The sequence below is a fragment of the Molothrus ater genome, chromosome 15, assembly GCF_012460135.2.
Source record: "Molothrus ater isolate BHLD 08-10-18 breed brown headed cowbird chromosome 15, BPBGC_Mater_1.1, whole genome shotgun sequence".
Taxonomy (NCBI): Eukaryota; Metazoa; Chordata; class Aves; order Passeriformes; family Icteridae; genus Molothrus; species Molothrus ater.
In genome coordinates this window covers 12690145-12703627 of record NC_050492.2, presented here as the reverse complement: position 1 = coordinate 12703627, position 13483 = coordinate 12690145, and positions in this window count along the sequence as shown.

Genomic DNA, 13483 nt, shown 5'->3' with positions numbered 1-13483 from the left:
TCTGAACTTTTGGGGCTTTGCTGATGAACGGATGACTCATTTAGAAACATTTTACAGGATAGCAGCAGGTCTGTTCTTAATCAGTTTTCAGCAAGGAGATCCAGGGAAATTTTAAATACTGTGCTTTCATTATAAAGTTAGGTTTTATTCATGAGATTCTCATTGACCTTTTAAGTAAGATACACAGTTACCATGCCAGAATTTCCAACAAACTGAGGGAGTTTTATTAAAACTTTCTTAACTCTTTTTCTCAGAAAAAGGAAATATATGGCTTCAAGTGAGTTGGGAATTAATTGTGAATGCTTTTGGTTTTCTGGGCCCTGCTCAGAAAAACAGTATTTAGGCAATATTTCCATTTGTGATTCCTCTGAGGGTCCAGGGCACAGACACATTTCTCCACTTGACAGACAAACTGGGAAATGAGCCTGTTGTGCTTCTCTGTGGGGATGACCAGAGACCTCTTGGCATCTGGGCTCTTTATTCCTTTTGATGCAGTGTGTGTCTAGCAAATCTTTGGAATTCTCCACCTGTAGAGTGGGACTCACACAAGATGTTCTGATCCCCACTGCCCCCACATTCTGTCAGTGTAAATGTTGTCTCAATCTGATTTAAGATATTCCTGAGGTAATCTGGAAGGATCAGCTGCTTCTGAGAACTGGGAAAAAACCTAATTTCCAAAACTAAGTGTCCCAGACTAGTATTCCTTTTGGGCTGACCTTACCAGACTTCATTTTCCTTTTCCATGTAGGACAATTAAAGAATCAGAGTGTCAGTAAGGGTCATTGAAAGTGACAACTGATCTCCTGATGATCAAATTTCCTGCCAATACACATTTGTGTCCCACTAATTTCATGGGTGCTGTACCAAAGTCACAGACCAGATTGGCAGCCATTCACTGGGAGTTTGCTGGCAATATTCCAGGTATAAAGGATAGAGGGAGTATAAAAGAATCCATCCCATTTAAAACCAAATGCTTACTATACAAGTGATATGGAATAGCCTCCTGTGAAAAGAAAGAACAAAATATTACCTAGTTGTGTAAGGTAACACTAGCATTAGTCCAAGGAAGTTCTACTTGCAAAACACAGCACTCACCCATCTAATGGATTCCACATATCTAAGGAAAACTGGGAAATGCTGTCATGGCACTGCTTATGTGTGCATGCATATTGTCAATTTGTGTGAGACAGGAGGGAGCATCCACTCTGTCCTTGTCTGCTACAGAGGCTCTGCCTTGTCATCTTATTTGATGCTCTCAAGTTCCTCTTACAGGGGTCGAGAGAATAATCATTCCTCATTCACCTTTTCCTGCCAGCCACTCTTTTCTATGGCTCTGTCACTTCCTCATCCCATCACCTCTTCTCAGAGTTAAAGGCTTGGAGTCTATTTAACCTCTCCCAGTGCAGACACCATCTAATGTCTTTGACTCTTTGTCCTTCTCTGTGTCTTCACCGAGTTTTGCCTGTTCCATTTTGATGCAGTTCATGCAGAATTCAGGCAAGGGCAAATTTTGGGCTCATTCAGTGGCACAGAGCTGCTTTTCCTGCTACTCTTGGTTGCTTTCATACCTTACACTCTGTTTACCTTTCCAGCCTGCCTCAGGGCAATGAACAGATGTTTTTGTTGAGCAATCTGCAGCGACTCTATGATCTCTTTGCAGAATGATAATGGCTAATTTAGAGATTATCATTGCATATGTGTATTTAGTGTTGTTTTCCCCATGTGCATTGCTTTGCATTTATCAACATTGAATTTAATCTGCCAGTTTCTTCCTCCCTCAGAACTTTATGATCAGTTTTAGTTTTTACTACCCTGGATAATTTTATACCGTCAGCAAAACTGCAGATCATCCTTAGGGCTAATATTATTTAATATTTTCATTAATATATGCAAACAAAAAAAGTTTTAGTGTGTGAATTTAATTTGCTAATAGCACAAAGTTAAGAAATCTTCTTCATTTCAGAAGATGCTCAGCATATTACAGATTAATAAATATATGACTTTGGGCACTGGAATACTGAAAATCAAAGTAAATGCAATAGTGTAAACTGCAAATTCATTCTATTTTTACAATATATTGACATTATAAAACAATTATGCACATTTAAGGGTATATAGCAACAGTTCTTGCTGGGGTAGGAGAGTTCAGCAGAGAAGAAAAACCAACCTGACATGTCAATCAATCTGCAAATGGACTCTCAGCCACTGGACTTATATAGCTCTAAAAAGTCAAACCTAGTCTTTGGAGATAACAGGAGCTGCATATCCTGCAGAGATAAAGAAGGATCAGTATTATTGTGTGAGGTGCTGGATTGCCAGGTGAACCTCTGCCCACTCATGTTCAATGCAGACTCATTCAAGTTAGAGACACGCAGGTCAGGTAACCTGGGGACTAGGAAATTTGTCTACAAGGAGCATTTCAAAGAGGAAAACTGATTTCCCTTTATAAATGAGCAGAGGAACAGAACCCTGTGAGCTAATGGTGCCACTGGCAAGGGAGGGAAGAAGCCTAAATTGATCATGGACAGATTTAACCTGGAAATTAACTGAAGCTTTCTATCAGCTGGGGGAGAAGCAACTGTAAAATGGAACTTGAAGCCTTTGTGGAAGAGTTGGATTTCAGGAGTGGCTGTCCCAGTGGAGAAGTGCCTTAACAGCAGGAGTGGATTCCTCTCCTTCAGCATCCTGCCAGAGCTATTTCATCCCCTCCTCATTGCTGGAGAATGGTTCAAAAGGTGTCTCCTTGCTGCTGGAAACACCACTGGCTCTAACAAGTGTGGCAATCTGTCCTAGAGAGAATGGGCTGTGAAACAGCCACACTGCAGCCGGCAGTGCTGTGAGAGGCCAGGATAGAAAGCATCCAGTCAGGTTATGGTGAGAGGTGGGTGAGGAGAAAAGAATGATGGGAACAGCTATGTAAATAAGTTATTCCTTATAAGGTTATGTTCTGAACTCTGCCCTCTGATTGGTTAATCTTATGTTCCATATAAGGTATTGTTTCTGATTCTTTCTCTTCATTGGTTCCCTGCCCTCTATATAAGTTTGTGTTTGCCTCATTTCAAGGTCTTCTGGAGTAGCTCCTTACAGAGCACAGCTTACATTTTTGTTGTGCATTTATTGTTAGCTCACCTTTGGTTTTCCTTTATTAAGCTTTGATTTTTGAGCATTCCGGTCGTACCAGTCCCTATTTTATTTACTGCCATGCTCCCAGCCTGTCACTGTCATATTTTCTGAAAAATCCTTTCACCAGGATTTCTTCTCATGGGAAGTTGAGAAGCCACAGAAAAAAATGTAAATAATAATTATCTGATTTGCTTCTCCTGTGTTTGCTGCTTTGGAATGTGGTTTGGACATTGTTTACCAGTTGGTAAATGTTTGATTGGGTTCATGTGAATTGTTTTTATTTAATGACCAATCACCGTCAGCTGTGTCGGACTCTGAGGAGTCAGTCACGAGTTTTTCATTATCATTCTTGTTAAGCCTTCTGTCTGTATCCTTCTCTTCTTTAGTATAGTTTTAGTATAGTATTCTTTAATATAATATAATCTCATAAAATAATAAATCAGCCTTCTGAGAACATGGAGTCAAATTTCTTATCTCTCACCTCATCCTGGAGACCCCACAAACTCTACACTGGCTGATCCAGTCCTGGGGTTGTGTCTACTGCTGGCAATGAGGGCTCGTCCAGCACACAGCAAACGAGCAGTAGGGAACAGCCCTGCTCTCTAGGAGTGCTGGATGAGGATAATGCTGCCGTGAAACTCCTGCCCGTGATGTCAAGAGCAGCTACTCAAGCTCAGATGATTCTCAACAAGCTATTTCCCATTAACATTTCTACATATGGAGGAAAAATACTTCAACAGCAGCACAGAATTCTGGAGCCCTCCATCTGTAAGAGAGTCTATGCAATGAACACGAACAGTTTCTTTACTGTCTTTCTACTATTAGAAGGTCTTGAACATTTTGACACATTTTTAGGTTTTCAATTTTAGGCAATTCACCAACAATAGCAGTCAGTTTATGCCAGTCATAGAAGTAACAGGTTTGTGTTGTGGATGCATGGAAGTCAGAAACCAAAGAAGTGAATTTTTTTCTTAAAAAGAAATATATTCCTTTTATCTTGAGCCCAAGTTATCTCGATTTTGAGAAGGAGACTTAATGCTAAAAAACCAAAATCACTGCTGCTTTATCCACTTGTTGGGTTTGGTTTTGTGGAGGGTGGGGTTTTTTGTGATTTTTTTTGTGTGTTTTGTTTATTTGTTTGGTTGGTTTTTGCTTTTTTTTTTCCCCTTGTTTTGATTTTTTTCCTGCAGTGAAAAACTTACACTGATAAATTTCTTGCCTTTGCACGTGCCACTTTGCAAGAGCAAAGTAAATATAAAGAGCAGCATATTAATATATTGAAAAATGCCATGGAGAGCTCTGAAAAGAAAACACTCAAGGGAAAAACGTGCTTGGAAGAGTGATGACAATGCAGTAACCACAATCTGCTCAAACCAAAAGTCATTGTGATTTTTTTCTTTTTTTTTCTTCTTTTCTTCTTTTATCTTTTGTTGGAGTGAGCAGTTCAGTGTCCTTTCTGACAGCTGACGTTAAGAGGACAAAGGCCACTTGAAATCACTTTTACTAAGAACATTCAAGTCTTCTTTCCTTAGATGTGACTTCTAAGACAGTTCTAGTTCAGAGAGGCCAGGCTGAAGAGTAAGGTAGAAAGTACTAGAAGGGATTTCTGTTTGGGGTTTTTTTCCCCCCTTTGTTTCTATTCCACAACATGGTGAGTCCAGGGTCCTCATCAGAGCCTCCCAGCCCCAAGGCTTGCTAGGAAAACCTCACTTTTCTGCCCAGCTGGGCATGGAAACCATCCTCGTGCTGGCTTCACGTGCTCTGCTGAGAGTAGATAATAATAAATTGGTGCTGTTTCAATGGACTTTATGTACAACCTGAGGCAGAGATTAGACCTGGGTTTTTTTTGTCCTGTTTGTGTAAACCTTATTGAGGAAGTTGCTGTCACACTTCACATTTCATTTATTTTCTCAACGGTTCATAAAAGATTACTAAGTGAATAATGAATGTTTCAATTAAGCACACAGATTGTTATCTAGGTCAATAAATTGTTTTCAAACCATGGTAATGTCTGCTGGTGACGTAATAATTTTGGAATAATCATTTTAGATGCTTTTTAATACACATTACTGTTTATTAACCCTCTGTTAACCATTTACAAATTCATCTCTGCTAGTATAAAACCTGGTAAGAACTCATTCAATGCAGAGTGCCCATTATTGCAACATAATTTTGCACTCCTGAATTCTCCAAGTAAATCAGAAAGGAAATGGCCATGGAGTATCTTAGACAAGTAGGAGTGAAGCAGACATTTATATTAATCTAACAGAATTTTATGGAGTCAAGGTGGGATATAGAACTTGTTCCATTTCCAGTGGAGAGGACAAGCATGAGCAGAGAACAATTAATCACAATGCTCTTACCACAGGATTAATTTTCTGCTGTACTAAATATAAATTGGCCTGAAGAAAATCATCTCAGCAGAACTGGATATGAGCACCATAGCTGGCCAGAAAATTGGCTGAATGATGGTAAACAATGGAGGCATCAAACTGTCAGATTGTAGCTAAAAAATATAGCAGAGGAATCTGTCTTAAGATTGTTCTTATTTAACATCACCTTTAGTGATCAGGAAAAAGGCATGAGAAGCATATTAGTTAAATAGGCAGATGGTGTTGCCTTGGAAGCCAATCAAACTTTAGAGATGACAGAAATATTGCTAAAGATCTGTAAAAGTCAGGAAAAGGGATGAGGGAAAAAACAGAAACAGTTTGAATTGGTGGAGATGGAAGTGTTGAGGGGAAGGTGTCCCAGAGCATTGATGGAGCGGTGACAGCAGGGAGACACAGCTTCAAAACCAGGACAGCTCTTTGGAGCTAACAGTGTTGAGGTATCTGTGATCATGAAAAATGGAAGTAATATCTCTGCTAAGTGTGTTTTTCCCATAAATGTTGCTGCCATCATCATTTTCTAAGTGCATTTTGTACCTCTGTCAGCCCTAGATGAAGAGCTAAGCTGACCTAGGATTCGTTGACAAAAAAATCAGTCAGGGCCAGCCTGAAGCCCTGCTAATTAGCATTGTTAATTATAGGGGAGATTGGCACATTTCCAGCTCTATCTTTCCTGGTAAAAACCGAGTTACTTTTAGGTCAGAGGTTGTGGTGCTGTAGTGAGCAGCTCACTACAGATTTGAGTGGATGAACAAAGAACCAAACCATCACCCTTTAGGTGCAGAGACCTGAACCAGACGAGAGAATGCTAATTAATTCACTCAATCACCAGCAGCTACAGCTGTGGAAGTAGCTGGTGGGCATCATGGTGGTCTGTTAATGGCCTGAGAGACACAAACTCTGCACAGCATCCGTGGTGTCTTCTCAGCCAGCCTGGATTAGGATGAGGATCTTTTCCTGCACCCTCCTCTGGCACTGCAGCACTGCTGATGGCCAAGTCTGGAGGCAGCTTCCACCTTCATGGAGTGCCCTCAACTGTCCCCCTTTCCCCACAAAATATGAAGATTGGGCAAATCAAGACATATATTGAAGTAATATTTTGAATTTGAAGTAATATTTTGAATTTGTTATGGTGAAATGTATGGAGCTACACATGTTCCCAGCCTGATTGAGAAGGCATTTAAGATACAAAAGGAAATACAACAAGGGCAGAGGGAAAGAAATTACCCCCTTGGGTGCTCATCCAACAGGAGACCACGTAGAAGCAAATGCACAGTGTCCCTGTGGTGTCCCTGTGGTGTCCAGGAAACTTGGACAGGAAAAATGCACAGATTCAAGAACCTGGTCCAAAATTCAGATACATGTTCAGATGGAGTAGTTCTAATGAGCCCACTACTTTGACCTGGTAACAATTCACTCAGGGTTTTTTTTTTTTTAATTTTTTTAATAGATTTTAAAAAGCTGGCATTAAAGAGGAGATATTTTAACTCAGCCTCAAGATCTTTGCATTTTCTGGGGTGGAAGTTTAGCTAACAAAGCAATTCCAAGGGCTATACAAGGAATGAGTAATAGATGGATGTAACAGTGGTATAACACTGTGAATGGAAAAATACCAAAGATTTTAGAAGTGCTGGAAAGCTTCCTCTGTGTGTTCCTTTAAACACATACATTTTCTGGATCCAAAATCTCTCTGTGCCTAAGAATGAATGCAGTGATTTTTATATGAGGCAGCACTAAACACCACACTTGAATTCCCAATCAAAAAATGAAAGGTTCTGATATTTACCATTAACCCAAGACAACAAAAAAAGAGGGTTTGGTCACTTGAAACCTCCTAATGTATTGCCAATTGCATTTAGTTATGGAAAATCTAAATAAAACATATATCAAACATAAATAAATACAAATCAAGTTCTTAATCAGAGAGTTGGTACAGCAGTTTCCATCCCCTGCAATCAGCTCTGTAATTTCCTCACCTGGAGCTGAAATGTCATCTCTCCAGAGAGGAGGAGAACTGTTGTCTTTTCAAAAGATGATAATGGATTTGATAGAATATGATTCACAAAGGATTTTTTCATTTTCTGGCGTGGCATATTAGAGAAATTTTAGTGAGATAAGCGAATCCCTTTTAACTGTCCTTGACTGAAGAACAAAATGGGAAGTGAATTGAGAGCCAACTACAAATGCTCTTTGTTATCATGTCAAGAGCAATGTCCTGCTCTGCTGGAACGTGCTTCCACCACCCCCTGCCACCCTGCCCCTTATGTCAGAGAGCAAACTGTGGATTGCTGTGCAGGATTTGTGGTTCTGCCTGCTCTGAGAGAAGGAGCCCCTCAGGGGAGATATTCAGCCATGGCCACAGTGCCAGGAATGAAATCTCTGTTAGGGGATCCCCAGGGGGAAATCGAGTCCTGCTGATCTCATTTTCATGAGAGGAGCTGCAGGAGGAAGCAAGGCCCTACTGAGCCTTTTTCTTCTGTCATCATCTATTATGCTGTAAATTTCAACATGTCTTTTAGGACTGGCATTGTTGACTGTAAACAGAGTTCTTCATCATCCCCTCACATCTTGCAGGTTGCCTGCTTGGAGAGAGCAATTTTCCTAAACTGTCAAAACTTCTTTCTGGATTTGATACTCTTCCAGCACCCAAACATCCCATGAATCCTCTCTATTTTTAAAGTACTATTTGTCCAGTATTTACTCAGGTGTGCTGTGAGGATGTGGTGTGCATGTTTTTGTTAATGGAAATTTTAGAATATTTTCCATTTTCTGTGATACAGCCTTCTATGACTACACCCCCGCCCTGAACAGGTATTTATTTTAATTTCCCTCCTGTCATTAGTGTCCTACATGTAAATTAGGTCCTGCTTATCAGGACAGAATTCCCAAAGAAGGTGGTGCAGAGACCTTCCCCAGTGACTTTGGGAAAAATAGCAATGAAGCACAGCAGAGAAGGAGCTCTAACATAAGACAGCAGCTCCAATCTTTCCCAAATTACACAGCTCCAAGGAAATACCCAGTCCCCATGCATAGGGACATCAGTCATTTTATCTTGGCAGAGTAAATAGATTGTGCACCAGGACTGTGCTTCTGACAGCTCCTCAGTGCAGATAAAACCAATAATTGTGCTGATAACAGAGTCACTAAGATGGATAGGTGTGTGTGGGGAAAAGCCAAGCACATTTTGGAGACACATGGCCAATTTAGCAACTTTCAAACTGTTTGACTAAAATGTAAATAGAACTCCTGATGTCAAATGCAGCTCAATAAATACTAAACACTGAACAATATGGCCATCAAGCATGGAAAATCAAGTTACACAAATTGTAAGGCTCTCTACTTGGCAAGGTCTTTTTTCTTTTTTTTTTTTTTTTTAGCTTAGGATTTAGTAGCAAAACTAATATTTTTAAATTGTACCAGATGTCTCTTCCAAAAGGCATGTGCAAATTATCTTCTGGCAGATGACATAGATACTTTTACTCACTCCTAATTTCATACAGAAAGAATGTGTCTGTGTGTCTGGAAGAACATTTATGTGACTTCACATTAATGTCTGCACACGTCCAAAGGTATGACTTAAAAGTAAATAGGCAAATTCAAACAAGGAGACCCAAATATTTCCCCTATGAGTCAAGCTTTTTACTGTAGGTCTGTACATACTATACCCACCTAAAATAGAGAATAAGTAATGACAATCCTTGGATGGGCACAGCTCCTGGAAAAATTGAGCATTTAATCTGGCAATACCCCAAAGTAGTCTGTCTAAAGGTGTTTAGGGTGATAGAAATAAGCAATTTGGGTATGCACTTTGTTTCCTGATGAGAAATTCAGTGGGGCTGTTATAGTTTGTTACAGAAAACTGGGAATAAACAACTCCAAGCTAGGGCCACTTGACCTGCTCTGTAATACAGCACCAAACACAGGATTCACACAGAACCCAGCTATCCCTGCCCTTGCTCACAGCCTGTGCCCCCTGCACCACCACCTTCACAAACCTCCCACCAATGATCTGGTTTCCTTCCATGTTCTCTTTGTGCCTTTCCATTTTAAGCTCTTTTGTTCCCCCTTTTCTCTCAGATCACACCTGGTCAACAAAGGCAATACTTCTTTATTCAAGGGTGGATTGTGAGAGCTACAAAACCTAAGTGAGGCAATGCAGGAATCCTGGTTTGTTATGGCCGTGTGTCTTCTAGGTTCTCTGATGTCTAACAAGATGTAAATGCCAAAGTGAATTTTTCTTACATTGTTGTTTCTTGTAGATTTGTTTGATGTCTGGTAGGAGTTGAAAAGGCAGCTTTTCTCTGCTAATAGCTTCTCTTTACTCTTTCTGACAACCTATTTTCAAAAGACTTGTAAGAACTTGGTATATTTAAGAATTTTCCTGGCTGTCAATTTTGCTTTAATTTGGACAGCAAGATCAAAAGTCATTAAGGGAGAACAGGCACAGAAAGGAACAGGCATATGCATACACAACCACTGTGCAGAATAAAATCCATGGAGCCTGTGCTGAAACAAAAATACTTTGGCATGTTTCAGATGACTGTAGGTTTATCAGCCTGAGGAACAAGGAACAGATGAATACTACATAAATAAAGATCCTATTCTCCATCATTTAGAAAGATCAAAGGAGGAGAAATAATGAATAAAGTGACATAATTGTCATCAGAGAATTCAATGATTGTAGAATTGTCTCAGAAGACACAAAGAGTTGTGCACAGATAAGGCACTAATGTGAACCTAAATCCTTCCCACACTGTCAGATTTCAGTTAAAGCTTGCAAACGGCTCCACCTCCTCTGCTGATCATTTTGTTTACAGAATGGCTGCCACTGATTTTTGCCAGTAATGGATTATGAGGGGGGTTATTGGCTGATAGACAAATCACCAAATTGGATGAGAGAAATATATTCATTTCTGACTTTCTTCAAATTTTAGGCTACTGCCAGTCATCAAGTTACCCATCAGCATAACAGTGAAGATCATTAGCATATGCATAATTTTTCATTATATTGTGATGCATCAGTCAGAACAAGAAGTCACAGGTAAAGTCCTACCTACTCTTTCTGTAACTGGCCACTACATTCCACTCCTGCATCAACTGGGATTTTACAAAGTGGAAGTATTCATTGTCTGTGAGTAGGAACATGATCCAGACCTCTGCTTGCCCACACAGAGGAGGCTATTGCTGATAATTGTTAATTGCAGCTCAGTAAACCTAATGGATAGTCAATCACTCTGGTGCAAGTGCATTGAGCATTAATAAAGTAACATAATTTCACCATTTTGCATTTGCCACACTGCTTGCTTTGATCTCTGCTAAATTTGATCATTACCTTGTTAAACTGAAACCAACTAATTTTCCCAATTGTCTTTTATGAACAGAAAGAAATTGTTGAGCTGCTGTGGAGAGCTATGGACATGATAAAAATGAAAAATTAAATCCAGCTTTTCCTCCTGCCCTTGTGCCCTGCAGTTTGTGGACGTGTGCTGTGCTGACTGATTGATGACAGGCTGGAGATGGATGGCCAGAACAATCAGCCTGACAAATGCTTCTCAGGGAGGCAAACTGGGGAGGGTTGGGAATGTGCTTTTTTTATCAGACCCTCACTTTTACTGTCCAGCCTGGTGTTCTCATGGGAGGGGGGTGTGCAAGAATAGAATTATGCAATTATTTGAGCTGGGCATGGTGACTGCTCAAGGCCCATAGGAAACCTTGCTTCAGGGAGGCTTCTTTGCAGCAGGAGGCAGAAGGATCTACAGTACCTTGCTGGATAACCCAGGTTCTGCATCCTTGCAGGGCTGCAGCTTCCATGACCTGAGTTTTGAATGAAAACAATATGGGAGGAGAAGCTTTTGTTCTGGGAAAACAAGTGGGATCTCTTAGGAATTTTAGTCAGAAAAGTCCCTGGCTGCCACTAAAACCCATGGCCCAAGTGATGTAAGAGTAGATCAGGCAGAGGCCATCTTCTCTAATTTAAACAGTGAAGTAGAAATCAATCTTCCTGCCTGTGCCTGTGCTCTCACCTCTCAAGAACTGGTCTGAGTGTTCACTCTGAGGGGAAGCAAGACTTGTTTTACTGTACTTACTCACCCCCATGTTGAGCCAACCGTTCAGCAGCACCACGCCTCATTGACTGGCTGTGTCCTTCCTTTTGGATAATAAGCCTCTGCTGGAGAAAGCTGGGCTTGTGTGATTTATTTCAGATTACTGCCGCTTGTTGGACAGCAGCTTGCTGACTAGTGCTCCCCAGAGTCTGAGGCATCTCGGAATTCCTGTCACCACAGCCTTGCTGGCTGGCTGGCAAGCATTAGATGCTCCACTAAGTATGACAGCAGCTCTCTGCAGAGCTGCTGGGGAGAGCCTGGGCAGAGGGAGCAGAGCAGCTCTGCCTGCTGTGCTGCCCTCAGAGGCTCTGCAAGCAGCAGGGGAGAGCAGCCCATGTCTTCTGCTCACTGCCTGGAACAGATTAATTCACAAAATTTCTCCGGGCTTCCACTTCACCTACATAGCCACTGCTGCGAACCTAAAACTGGCAGGATGGTTCTGGGCACGTAGGAGTGTTTTCCTTGCAGATAGTGGGAAGCTCAGTGATCTCTGTGGAGGGTGCTTGGGTCTGGCTTCTTGAAACAGAGCAGGTGCATCTCAGTTGCCTGATTTTAGTGTTTTTCTACTCAGGGAACCTAAACTGTCAGCGTATGAGGTCATGAGCCACCCTCTTGACTCCAGGAGAACCCTTTTGCCTCTGTAACCCTGCCATGAAGGCACTCCTGTACCTGTGTACCCCAACTTTCTGTGACTGGCCACACCTTGCAGATGTTACCTCAGAAATGTGTGTGGCACAGGGCTTGGGACACAGTGTCCATCAACACTATGCCAGGGAACAACTGGGCAGAGATTGGGCCTGAGGGATATGGACAAAAAATTACCAGAAAGGAAAAATATGGACAATGGAGCGTTGTGGTTCCAGATCAAATCAGAGGTGAAGGCAGGATATCTCCTAGACCCCTAATATGCAGCTCCATAGAGGCTTCAGCAAGGACTGGTTGCACTCCTGTGTCCCTGGAGTCTGATGCCACATCTCTGTCTGAAGGGATGTCAATCTTGATGTTTTGCATTTGCCTGCAGGAAATCAGGTTTTGATTAGAGCTGGAGCCAGACTTGCAGGAATGTCAGGAACTCTGGTGTCTAGTTAATTTGGTTTTCTCTGGGAAAAAAGAGCCTCTTCTGGTGTCTGTCTCCACCCCACAAGGGTGAGCAATCAGCCAAGACTCTTCAAGAGGCAAAGAAAGCTCTCAGCAAGTTTTACATCCTGGAGTGCCCTGTCGATTTTGCCAGTTCCAGTCCCTTCCCCAGCTTCATTGTTAGTTACCCCCAGGCCTTCTGTGGGTCTGTCAAATATGAACAAACTAAAATGAGGACAAATCAGTGGAGTCAAGGAAGTACATGGCATTCTAGGTTCCTCTGCTCTCTGCCTCCTGTGAGGCTGCTGAAGCTGGAGCTCACTGTTCTGTGGTGCTGGGACTTCTCCACCCATTTTCCAATCGCTCTTGGACACACATTTTTGTTTACTCCATGCTATCACTCTGGTAGGTGACACCAGGGTCCCCAACACTGCCTTTACAGGAGTCATCTAAGAAGGAACAGCAAAGGCAGAAACTTTTTCTCTGCTGAGACAACGTTGTAGTCTCACTCCAAGCCGTTATTCCAAGCACGGAGCCAGTTGCTTAATTTTGTACACAGATTTGTTCTGCTGTTGAGCAGCAACTTTCCCTGCCTGCTTTGGTTCAGTGCATTCAAAACATATCCTTCCAAGAGACCTCTAAGTGGATCCTGTGTCTTTATTTCAGATCCAATAAAGTTAACCAAAGCTGCTATCTCCATTGCATTGTGATATATAAGGTAATAAACAGCTGAAACAATTGATTAAATGCCATAGCAAAGCCGTTTATAGGACGCACCCTGCAAAGCAG